The following is a 22,689-nucleotide window of genomic DNA, read 5'->3' on the forward strand; positions in this document are numbered from 1 at the left end:
AAACGACGCTTCAACCTCATCCGCGAGTACGTCGAAGGGGAGGATGTAAATATATGCAAAGTGCACACGGATCTGAATGTAGCAGACCCGCTGACTAAACCTCTTCCACGGGCAAAGCATGATCAACACCAGAACTGTATGGGTGTTAGATTTATTACAATGTAATTCACATGATGATGTGAGGACTAGATTATTGACTCTAGTGCAACTGGGAGACTGTTGGAATTATGCCCTAGAGGCAATAATAAATATAGTTATTATTATAATTCCTGTATCAAGATAATCGTTTATTATCCATGCTATAATTGTATTGAATGAAGACTCATTTACATGTGTGTATACATAGACAACACACTGTCCCTAGCAAGACTCTAGTTGGCTAGCCAGTTGATCAACGATAGTCAGTGTCTTCTGATTATGAACAAGGTGTTGTTGCTTGATAACTGGATCACGTCATTAGGAGAATCACGTGATGGACTAGACCCAAACTAATAGACGTAGCATGTTGATCGTGTAATTTTATTGCTACTGTTTTCTGCGTGTCAAGTATTTATTCCTATGACCATGAGATCATATAACTTACTAACACCGGAGGAATACCTTGTGTGTATCAAACGTCGCAACGTAACTGGGTGACTATAAAGATGCTCTACAGGTATCTCCGAAGGTGTTCGTTAAGTTAGTATGGATCGAGACTCGGATTTGTCACTCCGTGTGACGGAGAGGTATCTCGGGGCCCACTCGGTAATACAACATCACACACAAGCCTTGCAAGCAATGTGACTTAGTGTAAGTTGCGGGATCTTGTATTACGGAACGAGTAAAGAGACTTGCCGGTAAACGAGATTGAAAAAGGTATACAGATACTGACGATCGAATCTCGGGCAAGTAACATACCGAAGGACAAAGGGAATGACATACGGGATTACATGAATCCTTGGCACTGAGGTTCAAACGATAAGATCATCGTAGAATATGTAGGATCCAATATGGGCATCTAGGTCCCGCTATTGGATATTGACCGAGGAGTCTCTCGGGTCATGTCTGCATAGTTCTCGAACCCGCAGGGTCTGCACACTTAAGGTTCGACGTTGTTTTATGTGTATTTGAGTTATATGGTTGGTTACCGAATGTTGTTCGGAGTCCCGGATGAGATCACGGACGTCACGAGGGTTTCCAGAATGGTCCGGAAACAAAGATTGATATATAGGATGACCTCATTTGATTACCGGAAGGTTTTCGGAGTTACCGGGAATGTACCGGGAATGACGAATGGGTTCCGGGAGTTCACCGGGGGGGGGGGGGCACCCACCCCGGGGAAGCCCATAGGTGTTGGGGGTGCCGCACCAGCCCTTAGTGGGCTGGTGGGACAGCCCAAAAGAGGCCTATGCGCATTGGGAAGGAAATCAAAGAGAAAATGAAAAAAAGGAGGAGGTGGGAAAGGGAAGAAGGACTCCACCTCCCAAACCAAGTAGGACTCGGTTTGGGAGGGAATCCTTCCCCCCTTGGCTCGGCCGACCCCTTGGGGGTTCTTGGACCCCAAGGCAAGGCTCCCCCTCTCTCTCCTATATATAGTGGGGTTTTAGGGCTGATTTGAGACAACTTTGCCACGGCAGCCCGATCGCATATCTCCACGGTTTTACCTCTAGATCGCGTTTCTGCGGAGCTCGGGCGGAGCCCTGCTGAGACGAGATCATCACCAACCTCCGGAGCACCGTCAAGCTGCCGGAGAACTCTTCTACCTCTCCGTCTCTCTTGCTGGATCAAGAAGGCCGAGATCATCGTCGAGCTGTACGTGTGCCGAACGCGGAGGTGCTGTCCGTTCGGCAGTAGATCGTGGGACTGATCGCGGGATAGTTCGCAGGGCGGATCGAGGGACGTGAGGACGTTCCACTACATCAACTGCGTTCACTAATGCTTCTGCTGTACGGTCTACAAGGGTACGTAGATCACACATCCCCTCTCGTAGATGGACATCACCATGATAGGTCTTCGTGCGCGTAGGAAATTTGTTGTTTCCCATGCGAAGTTACCCAACACCTCTCTCCCCCGATCCCACCCGATACGGATCGACCAAACCTAGACGCCGTCATGATCTGACCCAGGGCGGCTGCGACGGCGATGCGGAGAGGAGTGCTGCCCCGTAGAGTGACCGCGTCGTCTGTGTGGAGGCCGTCGCCCAGGAGGCAAACGGCGCCGGTGGCATGGTGGCCACTGCGGAGGGCAACGACTACGCTGCCCCTGGGGACAACCTGTGGCCCTCCTCTTCGCCTCTCTTCTGAGCGGCAGTCACCAGCACCGCCGCCACCCTCGGACGCGAGCTCCTCCTCCGGGCGTCCCTCCCAAGGCATGGCCGGCGCTGCGCCCGCCCTCCTCCACCACTACAGTACCGCATAGCCCCCACCCCCTCCCCCTCCTCAGCCCGCCTGCCTCCCTCCCCACTATTACAGTCTCGTCTAGGGTTTCCAGATTTCTGCCGCGCGATGAGCCGCCTGTCTGCTCCACCGCCGTTGCCGCCCACCACGCGGTTCCCCTTATCTCTGCAGCGTGTAGCAGTGGTACACTGACCCGTAGCTGTGGTAGCCAGGAGGAGCAGCAGCAACACTACTGCGGTACTGCGCTAGCACTAGTTAGGCCGCTGCGTACGCACCCCTATCGCAGAGGTGCTCAACGTGTAGGAACTCAGCCTCGTCTTTATTGGGGGCAGAATCCTACATGTGCGCAATCCCCAAATTGTTATCTATGGTGAATTATGAGATTGATCCTGTAGAATCCTACTAAGGAGCAGTGATAATTCGGCTACCATAGATAATGGCTTGGGAAAAAACTTGCGTCTTCTGATATTGGAGAATTTCTGAATTTGTATTCTCCATGATGGCATACGTAATGGACAGTTAGAAAAATGTGGTCTGGTTTACCTGCATTAACCACCTCGTTAGGTAGTAAGTGGGGATTTGAATCCATTTCTTGTGCATTAACCACCTCGTTAGGTAGTAAGTGGGGATTTGAATCCATTTCTTGTCAAGCTCGTCACAGGATCTCTAGCAATATCGTCTTTGTGATCACCTTCTGTGTCCTGGTATGCTTGTAACATTATCGTGTTAAACAAGCATCCATTCAAATGCAGCTCAAATGATGATGAATCCTTAGTCTGCAGCATTGCTCAGGATTCTATGGAGCATTTACCAGAGATGGGCATTGTCTAAGAGAGTCGAGCAAATATATGAGCAGGTGTGATTTCCCTACTTGCTGTTTAATTCCTTCAGGTGTTTATCCTATGAAGTATCATTTGTTCCAGATCTCTGCATTACAATGATTCGATGCAATGTGTTATTGGTAAATGCAGTATGTTGTGCAGTGTCATGTACCGTTGGTAAACACGGTACTAAGAATAGGCTAATGGTCGTTGTTTTTAAATCGTCTCATGTATCCCCACTGCCACTATATCCCTGAAATAGTGGACAAAGGACAATGACCTCTACACAACGGCTGCCTGTAGTAGTTTACTGCTTGCTAGTTTGTACAGGTTTATCTCTCAACGAAACCCGCGGCGCCCCAGTACTAATACTAATACATTTCAGAGTTTTATATGATTCCTTTGTTGCATATATTGAATCATTAATCCAAGACTTCATATGAACCATTTCAATCAAATTTGATTTATTTGAATTTGGATTCTACTGATATATCCAAGCGTATTGCTCCAATTACATTATCAATATCCTCAACCCGACACAGAAACTCTCTACCCCTATGCTTCTGCAACACGCTATTTGAGAAAAGGATACTTCAAGTCACCACGATGAGCAGATTAAATTTACGTGGGGTAAATAACAAAATAGGGAATGTACTATATGCTTTATATGTTCTTGTTTGATTGAGTGGCTATACTGTTAGCATTTATTTTAGTGCAATTACTAGCACTTCCTCCACATGCTCCTCTAGCATCCCTCCCCCACTGTGACTGCGTGAGTGGGTGGTGGAAGTGGAGAGACTTACAGTTTTTTTTTCCGTGTATCCAAAGTTTTTTTGGGGAATCATTTACTATTGCATATACATTTTCTCTGCTTTTATGAACTTTTGTTGAAAATTTGCAGGTATGTGAGATCCTTGAAGATAATGCCATAAGTGCAAAGGTTGGCAACTCTGAATGCGAGCCTTGGGTGGTCACCTCCTGGTTGCGTGATCATCTATTGTCTACCCGAGAGAGACGGAACACTTTGTTGTGGAAGAAGGTATTTCTGTTACAACATATCTCACTTAATTATGCAGCCGCTGATTTGTACTCATTGGTTAGCACTATCCAAATTTAATGATGGAAAGTTGGACATGGTAACCATTTTGTGTACGATTTATTATTTTGTTATTACTATCCAAGGCAATACATATACATGTGAGCCGTCTTGACATTAGTTTTTTACATACACAGGAACCCAACAGTTTAGTTTAGCTTCGCAAAAACAATTCTTGGAGAATTGATAGGCCCTGAAGTTGCATACTTCTCATCTAGGGGCCCAAGTTCTCTGACTCCATCTATTCAGAAGGTAGACATGTACGTATTAAAGATCACTTAACCATTTCTTGTAGTGAATGAACCTTTTGGTTGGTTTGCTGCCCCCACAATGCTATCTTAGCTGATAAGCTCCACCATGACATAGGCTGGAATGGGGCTCATCTTGTCTGTCTGTTCCTTAGTTGCCTCTCTCCATGACAGCTATGCAGACTAGTGGTAGCAGCATATATATGTTATATTTTTGAGACCTGGTCTTGAATTTATGGTGTGTAAAGAAGTTGTCCGATATAAATGGCATGGGAGAAATCCAGCGCTGCATATGCAGAGCGAGGACCAAGGAGCACCCAAAAAATGAAGATGGTAGGCAAAGTATCTGGTCAAATTGATTTTTTTTCCTTTGCCTCCTAGGACGTTTCACTTTCACCTGGACTGGATGTGTCGCTTGAAATGTGCCATAGGTGTCTAGGTAGGCTTCCTATGGCTGCTGGCTGTTGCTGACAGCTTGTCTTGTAGGTGGTTTTGTCACTGGCCACCCTGATTTCTTTTTACCTTTGTTCGCGGCGCGCCTGTCTTTTATCCTTTGACATGGTCTGCAGATGTCCCATTGAAAATTCACCAATGGGCGGGTGATCATGTTTTATTGTTTATTATTAGTATTCTGGTTCTCCACAGGTGATCTGGATGCTCGCTGCCTGGTAGTGGCATGGCATCCAAAGCCTCCCTTGTTTGCTTGCTGGGCATAGTCAACTGTGACAATGCGGTCTCTCTCGGTTTTCTTTTCTTTTCTTTTTGTGGTTGCTTGCCAGTTTCTGCAACCTCTGTGCTCCACCTTCCTCTTCGCCCCGTCGACAACGTGCCTGCGCTGCTGCCGCCTTGTACCACCAGCAGTCCAGCACATAGGATTCCCCTCGAGTTGGGGTAGCCAGTGTGTGTGGGCACTTGTGTTTACATGCTGTGTGACACTTGCTATTTCATACAGCGGCGCATGTGACCTGGGGCATGGGGGGTCGATATTCGATCGGCTAGTTATTATCGATGGGGCTGCCGTGTTCCGGGCTTTTCTATCCTGATGATCTTCCAGAGGTAATCCCACAGCCGCTTGAACAGGAGATCAAGGGAGGGTTAATAGTGAGCAGTGGTACTCGATCAAACTCGATCTTCCCCATGTCCTTTCTCTGATGCTAAAACTTTTTGGAGCAAAATGATGTACGCCTCCGCATCTTGCTGCCGAGCAGACATTCACTTGCGCCTTCAACTCCCGCAGTTTACGCTCTACAGTGACCTACCTGAGCAAGTGTAAATGATAAATCCAGTGTACTTCCATAACTGCACTTATTCCTTTTAAGTCACTGTACTTATTTGAATGTGCTTGATAAGTCACTGTACTTACTTGAATGTTAAGGAATAACACTGGAAGAGTTGGTATTCCGAAGCTAGTAGTTTGTTGTTCTCATGCAATGAATCTGTAAAGTGAAAATCCAACACATCAGTTTATTTAGTCTCATAGTTCTAAATCTCATGGTTATTGACTATTATATTATGCACTCACAATTCTTAATGTTTTGCTCCTCGTGGGATTGTAACAAATTGATCATGTTTACTGCTACTATATTTTACAGCTATTTTTAGTTAACTGCTTATTTTCAGAAAAATTCCAAAGAGTGTGCTTCTGAATTGCATTTGTAGGAGAAGGACCATGCCTAGACAAGCACAAATATGCGACTGCCTCGGGCTGGGGGTGGTGCACCTTGGGCTGGGGCTAGTGTTGTGCTGGATCAGCACCATCGAGGCTGGGGCTGGGTTGGATCAGCTCCGCCTAGGAGAAGTTGCAGCAGTGCCTGAGCGACAAGGAGAAGGCCTGGGTGCTGATGTGCCATTTTATTGTGCATATGTGTCATTGTTCTATTGTGCAATTCGGTTTGTTCTTGCTATATTCCTGTGTAAGGAAATGTATTCAAGAGATGACTTATTGTTTTATTAAACCTGGGAGATGTATTATGTGATGTTATATGATGGATGATTTTAATTTGTCTTGGAGTTTTCTTGATTTGGATATGAAATATTGTTGGATTTAATACTGGACAAATAATTTGGCTGAAAAGGCCCAACAAATAAAATGAAACCAAAATATAAAAAGGCCAAAACTGAACTGGACCAAACATATTTGCGCACTAAAAGGCCACAACCCAAATTATAATGATAAAAAAATCGAAAAAAATACTAAAGTGGCTATAAATAGGCTAAGGCCCAAAAAGAAGCCCAATAAGAAAAAGCCCAAAAAAAATAAAACGAGCCCATGTGATCAATTGAAATGGGTTGGGCTGATTTCAGCCATGACGTTTTGATTTCGTCGTAATTTTGCCACGTAGGACTGCCACGTAGGACTGGGTTTGATTGTCAGCGACGATTTAGGATCGTCGTAAAGGTTACGACAATCCAGGAATCGTCGTAAAGTTACGACGATTTTGACCAAAACGTCGTTGCTGTTCATTTCTGACGCTCCGTTTTCGACGCTTGGTTTTTCGTCATGCGATCGTCGTAAATGTAAAACCGTGACGATGTAGTGACGAAAAAATAGCGTCGTGTACTAGCATATTCCTTGTAGTGGTTCCTGGGTCATTCTACCGCCTCTAGTGACGACTCTAACGGAATTGTCATTCAACTCATTGAGCAAGTCATTCTGAGCTTTAAGTACTTGTTCTACCTGAGTAGTAACCATAGAGGCATGTTTACTCAGAAGTTTAAGATCATTGACATTTTTGTCCACACAAGCACTTAAACGACTAAGCATACGAGCATTCTTTTCCAATTGTCTGCTAACATAATCATTGAAACTTTGTTGTTTGGCAACAAAGTTATCAAATTCATCCATGCATAAGCTAGCAGGTTTATCAAAAGGAATATCACTCTCATCAAACCTACGCAGAGAATTTACTTCTACTACCTGTATCGGGTTATCGAGACCATGGATCTCTTCGATAGGTGGTAGATTTTTGACATCTTCAGATTTAATGCCTTTCTCTCGCATAGATTTCTTGGCTTCTTGCATATCTTCAGGACTGAGGAATAGAATACCTCTTTTCTTCGGAGTTGGCTTAGGAGGTGGTTCGGGAATAGTCCAAGCATTCTCATTGCACAAGATGTTATTTAGTAGAATCTCAGCTTGTTCTACGGTTCGTTCCCTAAAAACACTACCGGCACAACTATCTAGATGGTCTTTGGAAGCATCGGTAAGTCCATTATAGAAGATATCAAGTATCTCATTCTTCTCAAGAGGGTGATCAGGCAAAGCATTCAGTAGCTGGATAAGCCTCCCCCAAGCTTGTGGGAGACTCTCTTCTTCAGCTTGAGCAAAGTTGTATATTTCCTGCAAGGCAGCTTGCTTCTTATGGGCAGGGAAATATTTTTCAGAGAAGTAGTAGACCATATCCTGGGGGCTACGCACACAACCAGGAGCAAGAGAAGTGAACCAGGTCTTAGCATCATCCTTTAGCGAGAAACGAAACAACTTGAGCATATAGTAGTGGCGGATCTTTTCCTCACTAGTGAATAGGGTGGCTATATCGTGTAGTTTGGTAAGATGGGCTACAACCGTTTCAGACTGATTAGTGTGAAAAGGATCAGATTCGACCAGAGTGATTAACTCAGGGTCGACAGAGAATTCATAATCCTTATCGGTCTCAAAGATAGGCGAAGTGGCAAACTTCGGGTCGTATTTCATCCTAGCATTCAGAGATTTTTCTTTCCACTTGCGCAGAAGTTTCTCAACACATAGCTATCCTTACACGCAAGAAAGTCCTCAGCTATATCTCCCTCCATAACATAGCGCGTATCAGGGATAACATGCAATTCAGGCATAGTAGCAGGTTCTACTTCAATAGTATCAGCAGTTTCAGAGGCATCATCACATCTAGCAGCAACTCTAGCAATATGTGCATCAAGAAATGCACCAAGTGGCAAAGCAGTATCAAGCATAGCATCATCAGGCATAGTATCAAGCATAGCATCATCAAACATAGTATCAAGCATAGCATCATCATGCATAGTATCTAGCATAGCATCATAAGCAGCAGAAGTAGCATCATCAAGCACAGTAGTATCAAGCATAGCATCATCACGCACATGCGACATATCAAGATTTCTAGCAGGAGGCGAAGTCGCAAACTTACTCAGAAGTGAAGGTGAATCAAGTGCAGAGCTAGATGGCAGTTCCTTACCTCTCCTCGTAGTGGAAGGTAGGATTTTAGCTCTTGGATCTTTCGGATTCCTCATAGTGATCAGCAGACGTCAATCCCGAGTGACTCAGAGAATATAGTTGTGCCTCCCCGGCAACGGCGCCAGAAAAAGCCTTGATGTCCCACAAGCGTATGGGATCGCAACAGTTTTCGAGGGTAGAGTATTCAACCCAAATTTATTGATTCGCTCACAAGGGGAAGCTAAAGAATATTCTCAAGTATTAACAGCTGAGTTGTCAACTCAACCACACCTGAAAGATTAGTGTCTGCAAGCAAAGTATCAGTAGCAAGGTAGTATGAAAGCAACGACACCAGAAAAAGCTTTGACAATCCCTGGCAACGGCGCTAGAAAAAGCCTTGTTGACGGGATGTTAGCGCCAACAAAGTCTTGCAACAAGTAACAATGGAGTAGCAAGGAACAGTAGTAGCAGTAGCAGCAAAGTAACAAGTAACAGCAGTAGCAGCAGCAACAAAGTAACAGCAGTAGTGACAGCATCAAAGTGGCCCAATCCCTCTTGTATCAAGGGACAAGCCTAGGCAAAGTAACATAGCGAGGACCAGTAGTGAAAGACTCGTAGGCAGTGGATTGGTGATGCATGAGTATGACGGATGTGATTCATCATGTAACAGCTATAACACAGAGAGATATGTGGCTAGCTCCCATTCGTCAATCTAATGTAGGCATGTATTCCGTATGTAGTCATACGTGCTTAGGGAAAAAAACTTGCATGACATCTATTGTCCATCCCTCCCGTGGCAGAGGGGTCCTAATGGAAACTACGGGATATTAAGGTTCTCCTTTTAATAAAGAACCGGACCAACGCATTAACACGCGGTGAATACATGAACTCCTCATACTATGGTCATCTCCGAGAGTGGTTCCGGCTATTGTCACTCCAGGGTTGCCGGGTCATAACACATAGTCGGTGACTACGACTTGCAAGATAGGATCTAAAACACACATATATTGGCGACAACATAATAGGTTCAGATCTCAAATCATGTCACTCGGGCCCTAGTGACAAGCATTAAGCATAGCCAAGTAGTAGCAACATCAATCTAGAACATAGTGGATACTAGGGATCAATCCCCGTCAAGAACTAACTCGATTACATGATAGATCTCATCCAACTCATCACCGTCCAGCAAGCCTACGATGAGATTACTCACGAACGATGAAGAGCATCATGGAATTGTCGATGGAGAAAGGTTGATGATGACAATGGCGACGATTTCCCCTCTCCGGAGCCCGAAACGGACTCCAGATGTGCCCTCCAGATGAAGAATAAGATGTGGCGGCGCCTCCGAATCGCAAAACGTGATGAAACCTTCTCTCTGATTTTTTTTCCAGGCGAAACGGAAGATATAGAACTGAGATTGGGGGCGGTGGTGCCACGTGGGCCCCACAAGCCCTCATGGCGCGGCCATAGGGGGTGGCCGTGGCCCAGGGGCTTGTGGCCCACTGGCACGCCCCCTCACGTGGATCTTTGTGCATGTATTTTTATTTTATTCCAGAAAAAATCTCTGTAATTTTTCAGGACGTTCCGAGAACTTCCATTTCTCCACAAAAACAACACCATGGCAATTCTGCTGAAAACAGCGTCAGTCCGGGTTAGTTCCATTCAAATCATGCAAATTAGAGTCCAAAACAAGGGCAAAAGAGTTCGAAAAAGTAGATACGACGGAGACGTATCACCAACCCAGATCAAATACCCAAATCCATTATCACTTTAATTAGGCCATCGACACAATCTCGCGGGAATCCAGCCGTCTAACAGCTAATCACTAGATGATCCGAGTAACATGGTCGAGTAACTGTGTGGTTGTAACATCGGGGGGAATCTGAGGTATCACCCTAGTTGGATTCCGAACGATGTATCCGTCAAGGTGTGCTTAGTGGAATCACCCTCGGGGGTCCCACACTTGAGGGGTTGCTCGACAGAGGCATCATAGGGTATGGTGAAAGAGGAATCACCCTCGATAACCATGACCGACTAGCTATACTACAGAGATATCATCAGGAGTACTTAGCGAGGTGTCACCCTCGGTACTCGATAGTATCTCTGTAGCGTCGTACATCTAAGGGGGTGTATGTGCTGTGTCGGGTCTGGCTGGTCGATCAGGGAGCGAGATTTGAAATTAAAGCGTGGCAACTAGACTACGGGGTCAGAGGGGATGACTGCTCGACCTATACTAAGTAGATTTAAAGTACAATACTGAAAGTAGCAGTTCATCAAAATTAGGCTATGCATAAGATATAGGAGCTAACTACAACAGTAGCAAAAATTCTAATGCACGCATGAGGGAGAAAGAATAGGCGATATAGGAATGATCAAGGGGGGTTTGCTTGCCTTGCTGCTCTGCGGTAAAGGACTGATCGGCAGGGTCGTAGATGTACCCGGCAGCAGCGTCAGTCTCAGGGTCTACCGGTAAGAAGAGGGGGAAGAAACAATAAATAATAGCAACGGTGCAACACAATGCATGATATGGCAAGATGCAGGCTAGACATGAGCTAACGCGGCAACATCCATCATAGACGGGTCGGAAGAATATCTGACGATATTTTCCGGGTCTCTGGCTTCTACTGGTCACATGGAAAACGATGGAAAAGTTCCATGTTTGCTCGTGACACATGAATGGACCGTGTATCCGGGTTCGTCTCGTCCTGCTGATCAACTTTCATGTTGAAAGTATTTTGATCTGACTTACGGATTATTTTATATTAATTTTTAAAGTTTTATTCAATATTTAGTAATTGAAAACAGATTTAATTAAATTGATTAAAAGCAATTATGACATCAGCATGATGTCATGCTGACATCAATAGTTGACTGGTCAACTGACCAGTGGGTCCCATGCGTCATAGACACAAGTTTTTAATTAAGATTAAATAGTAATTAATCAAATTAATTTAGTGGGAGACCCCCTGTCATACTCTAACAGGATATTTGATTTACCTTAGCAACAGATTTAGCTAATAGTTTTAATTAATTGATTTTCCTAATCTTACACATTTAGAAATAGCTAAAAACTTTATTTATCTATTATTATTATATTAAATCCTAATATCCAAAACAGTAATTACTGTTTAAATAACTAATTAATCTAATTAATTAATTAATTAATATCAATTATTTATAAAACTATTTGTATTTATTTTAATTCTTGTTTTTAGGGGCGTGGGACCCGCATGTCATTTGGGGCCGCGATCACACAAACACTACACGTACACACATTCGGTTCACACACATATAGACCTACGTACATACATCCACGTATACACAAAATACATACATATGCATTTATACATAAATACATTTATCACACTATGCACACATACATACATCTCTCACTCTGTTTTCTTTCTTTTCTTTTCTTTTAACCTTTTCTCTCAACCCACAGGAGGCAACTCCTCCTCCTCCTCTTGGTAAGCAGGAGGGGAATGGCGTAGAGGCGAGGTGGTGAGGTCGCTAGAGAGGGAAGGACGGAAGGGGAGGGTGAAGCCCCGTTGCTCACCGGCGTTGCCGAGAAGAGGGGTGACGAGGCGTGGTGGAGCCGGCGGGGAAGCGGAGGAGCCGGCGGTGGGGGCGTCGTGGTTCTGGCGAGGTAGGCGGAGGAGCTCCGGCGTGGAGGCAGACGCGGTGGTGACAGTGGTGCGGATGGTGACGGGGAGGCGCCGGAGGAAGGGGCCGCCGGGGGGCCTCGGTCGGCGGGGGTGAGGCAGGGCCGCCGGTGGCGCCGGTTACGGAGGGCCGGCCGGTGAGGACAAGGGCCGGGGCCGGCGGCACCGGCCGGTAGGGGGGAGCAGGGCACCGGGAGATGGGGGCGTCGGGGCGCTGCGAGGGAGCAGGAGGCGACGGGAGGTGGGGGCATGAGGGAGGGAGGCCGACGGGAGGAGCTTGCGAGTCCAGGAGGTGGGCAACGATAGGGAGTGGGGATCGATGGGATCCTGGGCGCGTGGGGTTAGGTGGGAGGGAGTAGCGAACGGGGTGGAGGCGCGGTAGGTGGGGAAGGTGAGCGGTAGGTGGGGGCCTCTTGGTAGGTGGGACGATGAGGCACGAGAGGCAGTGGCGAGTGGGGGGGGGTCTGGTGGCGGCCAGGGGAGTGGGGAGATCGAGCGTGGGGATTAGGGTTGAGCCGGTTGGCTGCGTGGGCCGGCCTGCTGGGTCATTGGCCTAGTTGGGCCGGGGGATTTGCCCTTTAATTTATTGTTTTGTTATGTTTTAACAGTTTCTATTTTAAACATATATGGGTTCTAACTAATTTAAAAATGTCCGTTTAAATTCTATAAATAACTAAGGAATATTTGGAACTCATTCAACATTTTTAATTTAACATTTGAAAACTTTCCTCGTTTGATTTTAACTTTAAATTTAAATTCGAACCGTCTCAAACAATCGCGAGATCAATGATAGGAAACACGGTGACGTGGCATCCTTTGCATAGGTTTATTGTAGTTCAATTACGAAGATTACTATAGCCTAATCCGGGGATGTCACACAAAGTGATCCCGGTATGGAACACTGGACAGCGGTCAAGAATGTCCTTAACTACCTGAAAAGGACAAAGGAGATGTTTCTCGTTTATGGAGGTGACGAAGAGCTCGTCGTAAAGGGTTACGCCGATGCTAGCTTTGACATAGATCCGGATGACTCCAAGTCACAAACCGGATATGTGTATGTTTTGAATTGTGGGGCAGTCAGCTGGTGCAGCTGCAAGCAAGACGTCGTGGCAGCATCTACATGTGAAGCGGAGTAGATAGTTGCTTCAGAAGCAGCTCAAGAAGGGATTTGGATGAAGGAGTTCATCACCGACCTTGGAGCAATTCCAAGTGCATCAGGCCCGATCACACTCTTCTGTGACAACACTGTAGCTATTGCCATAGCCAAGGAGCCTAGATTTCACAGGAAGACCAAGCACATCAAACGCCACTACAACTCCATCCAGGACTACGTCCAGAAAGGAGAAATAGATATTGGTAAAGTACATACAGATCTGAATATTGCAGACCCATTGACTAAACCACTTCCACGAGCAAAACATGATCAACACCAAAATGCTATGGGTGTTCGATTCATCACAATGTAACTAGATTATTGACTCTAGTGCAAGTGGGGGACTGTTGGAAATATGCCCTAGAAGCAATAATAAATTAGTTATTATTATATTTCCTTGTTCATGATAAATGTCTATTGTTCATGCTATAATTGTATTAACCGGAAACAGTAATACATGTGTGAATATATAGATCACAATATGTCCCCAGTAAGCCTCTAGTTGGCTAGCCCGTTGATCAACAGATGATCATGGTTTCCTGATCATGGACATTGGATGTCGTTGATAACGCGATCACATCATTAGGATAATGATGTGATGGACAAGACCCAATGATAAGCATAGTACTGGATCGTGTTGTTCGTCTGCTAAAGCTTTTCTAATGTCAAGTATCATTTCCTTGGACCGTGATATTGTGCAACTCCCGGATACCGTAGAAGTGCTTTGGGTGTATCAAACGTCACAATGTGACTGGGTGACTATAAAGATGCACTACGGGTATCTCCGAAAGTGTCTGTTGAGTTGGTACGAATCGAGACCGGGATTTTTCACTCCGTGTGACAGAGAGGTATCTCTGGGCCCACTCGGTAGAACATCATCATAATGAGCTCAATGTGACTAAGGAGTTAGTCACGGGATGATGTACTACGGAACGAGTAAAGAGACTTGCCGGTAACGATATTGAACAAGGTATAGGGATACCGACGATCGAATCTTGGGCAAGTATCACACCGATAGACAAAGGGAATTCTATACGGGATTGATTAAATCCTTGACATCGTGGTTCAACCGATGAGATCATCGTGGAACATGTGGGAACCAACATGGATATCCAGACCCCGCTGTTGGTTATTGGCCGGAGAGATGTCTCGGTCATGTCTACACGTCTCCTGAACCCGTAGGGTCTACACACTTAAGGTTCGATGGCGCTAGGGTTATAGGGAAATAGTGTACGTGGTTACCGAAGGTTGTTCCGATTCCCGAATGAGATCCTGGACGTCACGAGGAGTTCCGTAATGGTCCGGAGGTAAAGATTGATATATAGGCTGAAAGGTTTTGGACACCGGAAATGTTTCACGCGTCACCAGTAGCGTACCGGGACCACTGGGACCATCGGAAAGGGTTCCGGAGGTACACCCGAAGGGGCCACCAGCCCCAAAAGGTGGCATGGGCCAAAAGGTGGAAGGGAACCAGCCCAGACTGGGCTGGTGTGCCTCCCACCAGGGGCCCAAGGCGCAGGGGAGAGGGAAGGGGAGCAAACCCTAAGCCAGGTGGGCGTAAGGCCCACTAGGGGTGCGCGACACCCCTCCTCCCCTCCTGGCCGCCACCCCCTGACGCAGATGGGGGCTGCCGCACCCCTTGGGGGTGGGAACCCTAAGGTTTGCGCCCCCTCCCTCTCCCCCTATATATAGTTGAGGTTGGGGCTATTTTGAGACACTAATCTCTCTCTCTCGGTGCAGCCCTACCTCTCTCCTTCCTCGTCCTTCGGGGTGCTTGGCGAAGCCCTGCCAGAGTTCCATGTAGCTCCACCGTCACCACGCCGTCGTGCTGCCGGAGCTCTCCCTCAACCTCTCCTCCCTCCTTGCTGGTTCAAGGTGTTGGAGATGTCACCGGGCTGCACGTGTGTTGAACGCGGAGGTGCCGTGATTCGGCACATAGATCAGAATCACACCGCGTTCTGAATCGCTGCGAGTATGACTCCATCAACCGCGCTCTAGTAACGCTTCTGCTTAGCGATCTTCGAAGGTATGAAGATGCTCTTCCCTCTTGCTCGTTGCTGGTCTCTCCATAGATAGATCCTTGTATGGCATAGGAAAATTTTGAATTTACTACATTACCCAACATCCCTGTGGCGCCGGAGCCTCATCGGGCCTCCCCTTCCTCCCCGCGGAGGGAGGTTGAAGACGACCTGGCCGGTGGGGCCCGCCTGCCAGCGACCCAACCGTCAGGCCGCCCCTGTTAAGTGGTCACGCCCTTCCTCTTTTGCGTAACCTCACGCGGGAGACGTACTCCCGGAAGTGCGCCTCCTGCATGGCCTACCGCGCTCACCAGGTCGAGCTAATGGGCCGGTCCACCTCGTCCTCAGCACCAGTGGGCATAGGATAAGCTCTGGTTGAAACCCCCTTTTTACCTCCTTTCTTTTATCAGTACACTTCAAAAATACTTTATAAATTCATTTTAAGTCCAAATTGGTTGATTCAAATTCCTGCAGGTTCCTAAAATCAAGGGCTATCCAAAGATGTGCTTTGCACATTTTTCGAATCAACTTCTCTTATATGTCATTATTCAAAGAAAGATTTGAATATATTTAGCCCAACCTTTCAAAAATCATATAGGGTTCAAATCAACTCCAAATGGAGTGATTCCAAATTCCAAAGCCTCCTAATATCATGCCCTATTTTTGGAGCCATAGCCAACATTTTTATCTAGCATGTTTCTGCTACAATAAATAAATAGCTCATTTTTTCTATTTATCCAGTATTGGAAAATCCATAGAATATTCACCTCAACTCCAAATCCAGTGAAACAACTTTCTAAATGTTTCTAAAATTGTTCTCTGTTAAATGAGTGCCTCCACTCATTTTATCATAATATTTTCTGTGGGCTTCTTTAAAGATCACATATTCCCCCTCTCATCCCTTCAAAACTCCCTGATGGTCCAACTCTTATCTAGCAAGCTTCACGTATTTTTCTTATGACCAGAGTGGTCCAAGAAAAAGATAACTTCCATTTTTATAGCACTTTTGTTTTACTTGCCATTTGGCCGACTATGATTGTTTCCGACGATAGTTGACGAGTAGACGGAGTACTCGGAGTTGGACCGGAAGACCTCGAAGACCCCGAGGACTTATGTGAGCAAAGGCAAGCAACCCTTTGACAATGTCTGAGCATATGTTATATTGCATGCTAGTAAAGCAAATATTCCAGTTGCATATGATCATAAGTATCGGTAAATCGTTGAAGTTATGTTACCGATGGCTCCTCCGGAGCACATGCATTTGAGCATGATCCTACCACCCATGAGGATCACGCTAATATCATGTTGACAAGTAGAGCTAAGCATAGTAGAAGCAGGAGCATGATGATGGTTAATCAAAGGTTTATGAAAACCCTGTTTGGTGCCACTAATGCCCGAGGGTGATAATGAGTTAGGTGGCCACTTTTGGTGACGTGATGCACCGGGTATTTTGGTGTGAGTGGTTTCAGAAATGGGAATAGATTTATGATGTGTCAACCGTCCCAACCTTACATGTGCGACCATGTTTCCCCTTTATGGGACGGGGCTTTGTTGATTACTCTGGTCGGTGCTAGCAAAGAACCACATTACTAGTGGCGGGAGTGATGTGTGGTCAATCTCGTGACAGGGTCGTGCCAGGTAGGGCGACTATGCCGTTTTTACGTGTTCCGGGCACACCGTTGGTCCCCGCATGGATGATACTGTCCAAAGTCGGTCCTCGTAAGACGTACATCATGTGGGCTGGTACCAATCGAGTGGACCTCTTTATCTAGTATCTTCAGGGGAAAGGCATTGATCGGGTACTTACCTAGGGTATATTATATACCGCGAGTCGTGGATGACACGAAAGTTTCCTCGATCTCGTGGGTACAGCGTGCAACCTCTGCAGAGTGTCAAACTATTCGAATAGTCGTGTCCACGGTCAAGGATAGTTGGGTAATCCTGCTTAAACTACGTCCAATCATTTCCGCATAAACCAAGAGTGTGTGTGTGTTTAAATGGTGTTAAGATGAAAGAGTTGATATAACCAAGTTTGGTGACTTGGCATATCGGGTGAACCCAGAGTGTTCAACCATTGACAGATATGTTGGTATCTGTAACCTGTTCTTCTAAATAGCATCTAGCTTATGTTGCACATCCATCTATGACCATGTTTATTTACAAACAAGTTGCTATCCTCCAATATTGCATATTACTTGTTATCATACCAACTGCATTAGCCATATCATGGGCTGTTTGCGAGTACATTCGAAGTACTCATTGGCTTGCCACTGGTTATTTCATTGACCAGGTATGAGAGAACGGGATGTGGTGAAGAGTAACTCGGTGACGTTCCTGCGAGCTAGGACGCTTCCCAGTCAGAATGCCTCTAGGTTAAGGCTGATGGCATGGGTTCACGCTTTCGACCAATATTTCCACTATTGGTCCAGTTTGGTGTGTTGGCCCTCAAACCCTATATATTTAAGACTTGATCGATATGGTCATTTATTGTATCAAACGGTATGTATGGATGTAAGACTCTTGTTATTCAGTTTTTGTGTGTTTGGTGAGCATTGATCTCTGGGATCACTGAGCACGTTCATTCGACAATCTCGACTCCTAAGTCGGGGTCCCCACAGAGTTTCGGGCGGCGACGGCGACTAGTGCAGCAACATGACCCCGAGCTAACTACGGGCACCACTCAAGCCCATACGACGCGCCGAAGCGAACAGTGGCGGTGGATGGACCAAATGGTCATCGGACACTGATACGTCTCCAACGTATCTATAATTTTTGATAGTTCCATGCTATTATCTTGTCAACTTTGGATGTTTTGTATGCATGAATATGCCATTTTATATCTTTTTTGGGACTAACCTATTAACTCAGTGCCAAGTGCCAGTTTTTGTTTTTTCCATGTTTTTGACCTATTTTCATAGGAGAATTTTAAACAGAGTCCAAACGGAATAAAACCTGCGGAATGATTTTTTCCATAACAGAAGATACGCATGAGACTTGAGAACCAAGGCAGGGGACCTCGGGGGAGGTCACAAGCCCCCTAGCCGTGGCCTGGGGGGCGGCGTGCCTAGCAGGCTTGTGGGCCCCCTGTGGCTCCTCTGCCCTACCTCTTTCGCCTATAAATTCTCTAAAAATCCAAAACCAAGGAAGAGAGCCACGAAAATACTTTTCCGCCAGTACAAGCTTCTGTGTCCGCAAAATCCCATCTGGGGACATGTCGTGGTTTTGTCACGGCAGATGTCCTCATGAAAGGACTTAGTGTTGGAGCCATCGCACCTTGGTGGCGACTCAAAGGGGTTGAACGGGAGCGAGATAGAGATTTACCCAGGTTCGGCTCCTTGTGAGGAGGTAAAAGCCTATGTCCTGCTTTGTGTTGTATTGATGATGTTTCGATTACAAGGGGGGCGTAACTCGCCTGACCTAGCTCTCGATGCTTCCTAACCTGCCCTCTCCTTCCCTGAGACTCGCCTTTATATACAGGTCGAGCCCTTAGGGTTTACAAGAGTCCTTGCCTTTACATAAGTCGTGATTCTTTCTATCTCTAAGTCGCCATCTTTCCAAGACTTGGAGATCGTCCCAATGATGGATTCCGCCCGAAGACCTTGAACTGCCATCCGACTCCTGGGCTTATTGGGTCAAAGCTTGAATCACCAAAGGATGAGTCGCTCGCTTGGTGACCCGGCCCAACTAGGGCGGGTTACTTGATAGATAATATCCCCAACATTAGGCCCCATATTTGACTTGAACCTGTTCACGCCAACTCTCACCGCTTAATCTGCATGACTCTGCTTTCCTTACGCATCACACGCTTAATCCACCACCCCTTGTAGGAATATCCAAGTCACCAAACCGTTTTTTTGTTAACACCACCTTATCCCTTTAATCTCGGAAAAAATGATGAGGCAATCTCCAACGGATCTTTCGACACAGCTATCCCGAAAATCTCGACGCTATTAAAACGGATCTTTATCATGTTTTCAGTTCCCGCGTGAGGTGCCTCGATTGCAGCACACGACCCAATAAATAGGCTCGGGGAAGGGGGCAGGGCACATCCCCACCTACCCATTTCGTCGGCCCCTTCTTCCTCGCGACTGCACTGAGAACTCCAGCGCCGTCCGAGGTCCTCCGTCTCCGGCCACCGCGTCCGACGCATCTCCAGGCCGACCAAGCGCGCAACCTCCGCCGCGGATCTTCCTCGGTCATCTCCGGTCGCCACCATCAGGTCAGCCCTTCGCCATTAGAAGTAGATCTTAGCTCCTCGATGTTCATCGCCTGCCGGTTCCTTAGAACACCTTGAACACCCCCATAGGCGGCGATTGATTTACAACAGCAGTGGTAGGCATGGTAGTATCGACCACATCCTCAGCCTACTAGCTCCTATATGGGGATCTAAAAAAGTCCTTTGTCAAATCTCCTTCAATGCTTTTACCCTAGCCGCAGATGGTTTCACTTTATTCGGGCCTTTTTCATTCATTTTAACTTGCTCGTAGATCTGTATTTTGCTGCCTGTCGTGTAGAAACCTGTTTATAGATCATGATGCTCTCAGATGTTTTCTCTAAACGATAGGAAATTCTTAAGTCGCCTCTGTGCCCAGATCTGGTCTTTTACTGGCGAGCTAATAAACCCCTTTAACCACTGAGTAAATATTTGGCGGGTTAATAGATTCCCTTAGCCGCCCAACAGATGTGTTGGCGAGTTAATTTACCTGTGAACCTCTCCTCTGTAGCTATGGGCACCGTGTTCAAGGCCGATTGGCTCCCGACCAAAGTTGACGACGCTTTCCTCAACGATTGCGTGAAGACAGGGAATCTTGACCCGAAAGAAGTTATCGGATGGCGATCCGGGTTAGGCGAAGAGATCCCCAACCCGAAGGAAGGGGAAATAGTTGTTTTGCCGAGCACCTCGAACGGGGGTTTAAGCCGCCAGGGTCAAAATTCCTCAGAGATGCTATGACCTTTATGAACATCCGCCTCCAAGACCTGGGCCCCAACTCGATTAGCAACATATGTCAGTTCCAAGTATTCTATGAAGCCTACTTGTGGATGGAACCTTCAGTCCCTTTGTTCTAGTACTTTTTTCATTTGAATTGCCATACCGAGTTTGCCAATGGCCCTAGCTTAGAACTTGGAGGTGTCAGCGTTCAACGCCACAGGGACAACTCATTCCCATCACTCGCCATGCCAAGCCATCCCAAAGGCTGGGGCGAGTCTTGGTTTTATTGCCAGGAAACTTCTCCTGAGGATGAAAACAAACTCCTCGGCTATAGGAAGGAAAGCCTTCCTACAAACTTTAAACTTCCAGACAAGCTCACCGAAGAAGAGGAGTCGGATTTCATTCCGGTGTTATCCGAGTTACGATCTCTAACAAACAATGGTCTCTCTCGGATTGATCTGATCCGCTGCTGGGTGGAATGACGCATCCTTCCCTTGAGTCACTGAGACGGTTTAATGTGTGAGTTTGATGGCACTTTGGACCACCCCCAATGCTACTTCCGCACAACACTCATAGAGAATGATATTGTGACCATTATCAAGAAGTTAACCGGCGAGCCCATGGCCAAGTGTAGCCAAATAGGGCTTAAGCCATTCTACAAGATTAACCCGGCTCCTAAGGTAAATAACTTAACCCGCCTTTGATTTATTCTTTCCGACTTACTTGAATTCTGATTCGCATAATAAAAATTCCACTTCAGAAAGGCGACCGATTCTGGTCCAAGAGGCCGAAAAAGATGGCCCTGAAGCAAGCCAGGCCGCCTCCAAAAAAGAAAACCAAGAGAAAAAGCAAAGCCGCCATCACTGAATCGTCCGATGTGGACGAATCCCAAATCGGTGACGTATCTTCAGAGGTAAAATTATATCTTCTTTGTCTTGACATCCGTTGCTATAATGTGTGCTTACACCTCTGCATCTCTTATGTATAGAATGATGGTAACGAAAGCCAAGAAGACACTGTAGAGGTAATTTATATTTTCTCCGACTCATCTCCTCCGCCTAAGCCGGCCAGGCGGGTTTGTGGGAAAGTTCCCATGTCTCACCCAAATGCTTGTCTGGATCCTAATTTCCTTTTGAAGAAAGCGCAACATGCTTCCTATCGGAAGACTCGGAGCCAATCTGGAGATTTGGTGTTCGTGTTACCAGCGAAAACTCCTACCAAGAAGCGGGAGAATGAGGTATCCTTTAGCAGCGTCCCCCTTTGCTTCCTTTTCGATCATACTTATAACTTGCTCATATTTTGAGGTATTACTTTTGCAGAATTCTCCCCCTTCGTCGGGCGACTCAGTGATGTCAGCCCTTCCGCCAATGATCCGCGTTCAAGGGTAGGTCCTTATAATACTTAGATTTGTCCTGATGATGATGATGCTTGCCTTTATGCATAACCCCTTCTCTTTTTAGAGCACAAGCGAAGAAAAGGAAAACTGGCGGATCAACTTCCACTCCGGCTCTAGAGCCTAAAGAAAAACCGGCGCCGACTCATGCTAACCCGGCAAAGGATAAACCTGATGACCAAGCGGACCTCCCAAGTTCTCCCAAGGAAGGCACGGAAACGCCCAACCCGCCGAGTCCGTTGAAAACGACAGAAGATCCGGATGCTGTAATCATCACTAGTACTGGCTTCTCTAAGCTGGCTTCGGCAGTCTTGTCGAAGCATGTATCAACATCAACCCAGCCTTCTACTGGACATGAAATTTCCAAGGCCAAACTTTCCGAGTATGATTATCTTGAATTTAAAGAGCTCTGCTCCGGCTTCGCAAGTCGCCTGGAGACAAGTTATGAAATGGAGAAGAATCTGCTCCTTATGATGAAGAATAAACATGAGGTACGCCTTAATGCATACCCTCCTCATTAGCCCCCAAGGGCCGGGTCATCACTTGAAAGATGAGCCGGGTCTTGATATTAAAGAAAACTTTCGACCTGTAACCCCCAAGGGTCGGGTCATCTATTGAAAGATGAGCCGGGTCTTGATGTTAGAAAACACATTCGACCTGTAACCCCCAAGGGTCGGGTCATCTGTTGAAAGATGGGCCGGGTCTTGATGTTAGAAAAAACTTTTGACATGTAACCCCCAAGGGCCGGGTCATCTATTGAAAGATGAGCCGGGTCTTGATGTTAGAAAAAACTTTCGACCTGTAACCCCCAAAGGCCGGGTCATC

General features: G+C 46.4%; 1 long non-coding RNA gene across 1 annotated transcript; it reads left to right on the plus strand.

Annotated features, from left to right (window-relative positions):
- Positions 1–3,035: 3,035 nt before the first annotated feature.
- Positions 3,036–4,223, plus strand: LOC123429444. Its single transcript, XR_006622672.1, has 3 exons — positions 3,036–3,079; positions 3,151–3,231; positions 4,098–4,223. It is a non-coding gene; the product is annotated as an uncharacterized LOC123429444 (long non-coding RNA).
- Positions 4,224–22,689: the final 18,466 nt, after the last annotated feature.

The sequence above is a fragment of the Hordeum vulgare genome, chromosome 2H, assembly GCF_904849725.1.
Source record: "Hordeum vulgare subsp. vulgare chromosome 2H, MorexV3_pseudomolecules_assembly, whole genome shotgun sequence".
Taxonomy (NCBI): Eukaryota; Viridiplantae; Streptophyta; class Magnoliopsida; order Poales; family Poaceae; genus Hordeum; species Hordeum vulgare.